The sequence below is a fragment of the Cnephaeus nilssonii genome (assembly GCF_951640355.1).
Source record: "Cnephaeus nilssonii genome assembly, chromosome: 1".
NCBI lineage: Eukaryota > Metazoa > Chordata > Mammalia > Chiroptera > Vespertilionidae > Cnephaeus > Cnephaeus nilssonii.
Genome location: NC_137072.1, coordinates 91,767,419 through 91,773,596, shown reverse-complemented (window position 1 = coordinate 91,773,596; position 6,178 = coordinate 91,767,419).

Below are 6,178 nucleotides of genomic sequence, written 5' to 3'. Positions count from 1 at the left end.
TGTGCCGGAGTGTTAGGTTACAAAGACACTTAATGCACATGTGAAAGTGAACCAGCAATGCAACTAGATGGCCGGTACTTAATGCCCAATGGATAAGCAGCAACGATTATAGACAATGAGAGGAGGGGGGAATCCAAGAACTGGGGTGATCAACATAGTTGACCCAGGTCTTGAAGTAGGGGTTAGGGCTGTAGACATGAACCATTGATGGTTCCAGATAGGAATGCTTGGCATATACTAAGTACTCAATAATAGTTTAACAAATATTTAAGGTAAATGGAAGGATAAAAAAGCATATATGTTTGCGGGGGACAAAGAGGCTGATTTGACTGCAACAAAGGTGATTTGTACCCTTCACATGGGTGAATTGTATGTTACGTGAATTGTACCTTAAAGCTGTTAAAAAATGATCTCCAGAGGAGTCAGGCACAAAATTATCAAGTCCAGAAAGTGTAAAAGAGATGGCAGGGGTATTCCTATCTTGCTGGATTTTCACCTGATGTTGCCTGAGTCGGTTTTTGTTTGGGGTCACCAAGGATTACCAGTAAGAATTGGTGTCTTTGGGTAGGAACTCATAGGCAAGTAGGCGAGAGAGGCATGCTCACTAATTTACCAACTTATAATACAGACAGAAGTCCTTTGGAAACATGTGGCCTGGGGGATAGAGACATGAGACATGCCTGAGAACCCTGCTTCTGATTGAGACTGCTGCATGGAAAGTTGATTACCACACTAGTATAAAACACATGCTGAGCAGTGCTGGCCACTAGAGCTTCAATTCTTTTGCAGAAGCTCAATATAATTAGATCAATTAATCTTAAATTTTAGATCATTAAATCTTTTAGTTTAAAATTGAGGTGAAGCTATAACATAAAATTCCATCAAATCACCAAGCTACCTGGTGACTGTAAGAAAAGATTCTTACTACCTTTAGTGCATAGTTGGTATTATAGTGATTCGATGGGTTAGTGCAGTGGTCGGCAAACTCATTCGTCAACAGAGCCAAATATCAACAGTACAACGACTGAAATTTCTTTTGAGAGCCAAATTTTTTAAACTTAAACTTCTTCTAATGCCACTTCTTCAAAATAGACTCGCTCAGGCCGTGGTATTTTGTGGAAGAGCCACACTCAAGGGGCCAAAGAGCCGCATGTGGCTCGCGAGCCGCAGTTTGCCAACCACGGGGTTAATGTATTGATAAGGTATATTATTATACTTGTAAGGCTCCCTGTCTGTCACCATTCCTTGCATGTGTTCCCCGCTAAGCCATCAGCAAGTTCTTTAGATTCTGTTTCCACAGTATATATTGTCTCTTCATCTCCACCTCTACCCCTCTTGTACAAGCCCCATTACCACTCACCTGCAATAGCCTCCTAATTGATTGCTTTTATTTTATTCATATTACAGAAGCCATAGTTATTATTTGAAAACACAAGTCCATTTATGTTCCTTCTTTTTAAAAAATGTTCTTCATTGTTCAAAGTATTACAGATATTTCCCCCTCCCTCTTTCCCCCCCCATTGGCCCCCTCCAGCCTGCACCCATCCCTCCCAGGTCTTCACCACACTATTGTCTGTGTCCCTGGGCTATGCATATATGCATATAAATTCTTTGGTTAATCGCTCACCCCACCCCTGCCTTCCTTCTGAGCTTCTTCAGTGTGTTCCATGCTTCTGTATCTCTCAATCTATTTTGTTCATCAGTTTGTTTTGTTCTTTAGATTCCACATATGAGTGAGATCATGTGATACTTGTCTTTCTCGTACTGGCTTATTTTGCTTAGCATAATACTCTGCAGGTCTCTCCATGCTGTCTCAAAGGGTAAGTATTCCCATAGCACTTGGAATGAAACCCAAACCTTTTATGATCTTGTCCTTGACTGCCTCTCAGACTCATCTCTGTCTACTCCCTCATTTGGTCATGGGCTCAGATTGTTCAGGCCTACCTGAGCTAATATTGCCTCACTTCCCCCAATTCCAGCCAATGCCAGATTGCCTTATTCTGTTTTTCTCATGGTACTTATCTCTAGCTGAAGTTTTCTTATTTGTTTACCTGATTATGATAAACAGGTCTTGCTATATTTGTCTTACTAATTACAATTTGTCTATCTTTAAGAACAGTGTCTGCTAAATAGCATAAGATCAATATTTGTTGAATGAACAAACTGAAAAATGTGTGTACTGTAAATGATCTGGTTCCCTAAGGTTGGAGACTGGAAATAAAAGCAGGAAAATAGGTAGCATTCTATCTGAAGAGATAATAAGTTTGCACCCTTCATAAGCATCTAAAAATGAATATATTACTTTGCCAGAATTATTTACATAAAATAATTTAGGGCCTATAAGCTATGAAGTACTTGGGGGCGGAGGGGTCAGAAAAATCTTGTGACTACCCTTTTGGCTTTTGTCAAAATTAAGTGATCAAATTTGAAAAACAAACTGATTTCAACCCAAACCTCTAAACCCATTGTTAGTAAATAATCCAGGCAGGCACTAATTCTTACTCATGATGATAAAATCAATATTTTTTCCTCATGGCTATGATTCATTTCCCATAAATGTATTATTGTTCTCTTTTCAAATGCCTTAGCAAGGTTTTAATTCAAAGTTATAATGTCTTTAAGCATTATTATCTTCATTTACTGGAAATTTCCAACAGCACAAAAGAGCAATGAATTTTTCTTCACTGTAATTGAAAATTCTTGGCTACTGTTTAAATGAAACTACAGTTTTTTTGAAATGTGGATTTCTATTATTTGAAAGAACTCTTAATAGGAAAAAATGTTAAGTGCCCTCCAGCATATTTTAAATAGCATTCAATTCATACACAATCTTTTAGGAAAACATTTACTGGATATTTTGTTCAAAAAGTAAATGAACGTTCAAGGGAAAACAATCCTAGTGTTGAGAGATTGAATTCAAATTTATTATTTAAAACTGATTATAAGGAATGGTTTTTACTTTAAAGTTTTTCTTCCTACCAGAGCCAAGAAGTGAAAATTAACGCTTAAGAAGTGCTGTTTCTTTTTCAAAAGTGAACAAACATCACTCCAATAATGCTGATCCTCTATAAAATATCATAAAATTCTTTTAAAAAACAAAAACAAAAAAAACTATTATTCTTTTTTAAAAATATATTTTATTGATTTTTTTACAGAGAAGAAGGGATAGGGATAGAGAATTAGAAACATCAATGAGAGAGAAACATCAATCAGCCGCTTCCTGCACACCCCCCACTGAGGATGTGCCCACAACCAAGGCACATGCCCCCGACCGGAATCGAACCTGTGACCCTTCAGTCCACAGGCCGACGCTCCATCCACTGAGCCAAACCGGTCAGGGCTATCATAAAATTCTTAATGAACTTCATGGATACATTTTAGTGTAGTATTGTCATGGATTTTCACATTTCATTTATTTTTTTAAAATATATTTTATTGATTTTTTACAGAGAGGAAGGGAGAAGGATAGAGAGTTAGAAACATCGATGAGAGAGAAACATCGGTCAGTTGCCTCCTGTACACTCCCTACTGGGTATGTGCCCACAATCAAGGTACATGCCCTTGACCGGAATCAAACCTGGGACCCTTGAGTCCGCAGGCCGATGCTCTATCCACTGAGCCAAACCAGTTAGGGCTGGATTTTCACATTTTAAAAAGCAGGTTTATTGAAGTATACTTGACATACAATTAACTTCATATGTTTTAAAGTGCAGAATTTGATAAGATGGACATATGTATACACCTGATGAATCAATTACCACATGCAAGATAATAAATATTTCCATCACTTCTAATGTTTCCTCTTTCCTTTTGGAATGGTTGTTATATGTAACTGCAGTTGCTTGTTCGATGTGCAGTCAACACAATTGATTGAGTGCCCAGCATATTCTAGATATTGATCTGGGTATTGGAGATTGAATGGTCAGCTAAAACAAATAGGTTCTGGTCCCAGAGAGTGCTTATGATATTAATCGAATAATGATGTAAGTAAATAAATATAAAATCACAACTGTATATTTTACTCTAAAGGAAAGATAGTCTACATCTGTATATATCGATGGTACTTCCAACTTTTCTGGGCTTTCACACTCACCTCTGGAACTCTTCAAAGTTGCTTATAATGTGCTTTCGTAATATATCTGAAAACGTACATTTGATAGGGGCAGAAATAGATGATTTGGGGCCAACTATCATTGTAAGAAAAATTAATCATGCTCTGTTAACCATGATTGTTTTGTTTTGATTAAAGAAGGCACATTCTAACCAGGTTGGGAGTTGCACGTGGGACCTGGGAGCTCACTTGGAAATGCAGCCCATCCTCCCCACCAGGGCCTATTATCATAGAAAGATTAACAATCTTGTTGCAGAAACCAGAGCCACCAGCCCTTTGAAGACCCCCAGCCTCTGAGACCCCAGGCCTTTGCAGATCTCCAGCCCCCATTACCTGTAAGCTGCCCATTTGGCCTTCCCCTTTGACTACTTCCCCTTGTAATCTTTGTCCTTCTACCCAATATAAGCAGCTGGCTTATGGGGAGAGTCAGAGCAGACTTTTGTGGATGACCTGCTGCTCTCCCATACTGCTGGCAGTATGGGAATAAATGCTCACATATGATTCAATTCTATCTCTGATTAATTGGCTCAAGTAGTGACAGGTAGCACAGACCCATTGATGGTTTGGTAACACATTTACATTTTGTTTTGGTGGATGTAATTGCCTTTATCTTGGAAAGAGTGTAATATTTGTTATATGGAAAGGATAACCAGTGAAGACAAGAAATTTTGTTATAACTTATTTCCTTGGTGTTGACCAGAAAGCCAATATTGTAAATAAAGAAATTCCCAAGTAAATCTCACTTTTTTTTCTTGCTATGTCATATTAAGTGCTTTATCAGGGAAGGAAGGTGACAATAATGAGGTTAAAAGTATTGATATAAAAACAAACAGTATTTTTCTTAAAAATTGAGTATGGCAGTAAATGAGAGAAATGTTATTATAGCATACAATTTTATAATCCCAATACTTTTAATTTTGATAGAAGGCCAGATTTAATTAAGATGGTTTCCTGACTAATTGAAATAAGCTATAGCTTTCAAACATGAAATACTTGCCAATTATGTTCGGGCTTCTTGGATGATATATCCTGTGCTCAGGTTCATAATCACTGCAGTGTTTAGCAGATTTATTGGAAATTATTTTTCCCCTGACTCCCAAAATACTCAGAAACAACATATTCTACAAAGAGGAATCATTTATCACTGTAAATTCTTTCCAACTTTGAACTCTGAGGAAATATATGAAATGGAGAAAGAGAATCAATACTGAATCTAGGATTACATTTTAGTATTTGCCAAGAAGAAGAAGAAGAAGAAGAAGAAGAAGAAGAAGAAGAAGAAGAAGAAGAAGAAGAAGAAGAAGAAGAAGAACAAGAAGAAGAACAAGAAGAAGAACAAGAAGAGGAGGAGGAAGAGGAGGAGGAGGAGGAAGAGGAGGAGGAGGAGGAGAGGGAGGAAGAGAGAAGAAGAGGAGGAGGAGGAGAAGGAGGAAGAGGAAGAAAAAGAAGAAGGATGAGGAGGAGGAGGAGGAAGAAGAGAAGAAGAAGAAGAAAAAGGAGAAGGAGAAGGAGAAGGAGAAGAAGGGAAGGAGGAAGAAGAATTGGCAATAGCCAGGGGAAATGCACTCTAAAGAAAAGATATAAAGGAAGGAAACTGAGCACAGATTCAAGGTTTGTGGAGCTGGAGACATTGAAGGTAAGAGCAAAGTGACCTAAAGCCGAGTAGGGGAGTGGAGGCTTCGACCTTTTTATAGATCTGCTTGTCTATATCAAACCTCCAGGGTCAGCTCCTCTTTCCAGCCTGGATTGATTTTTGGTCTATTTGTCATATGGTGTGAATTCTTAAAAACTGACCTCAGCCTGCTGAACAGCCTGCTGACCTCTTTCCTCCTGTTCCTGGATCCATGCTTTTCTGCCTCCAGCTTGCCTCCCCTGTTTTCAGAAGCCACATACCCTCTCATTGAAGCAGCTGTAATCTGTTGCCTTCATAGCCCCTCAATGTTTCCAATGCCCATTGGTTTAATCTTATGCCCAGTTCTTGCCCCTGTTGGTCTCTGACTTGTTATTGTCTTATATGACAGTACAGGAGGCAAAGGGAGATGTGCAGGTTGGGAAATACAGAGAAAT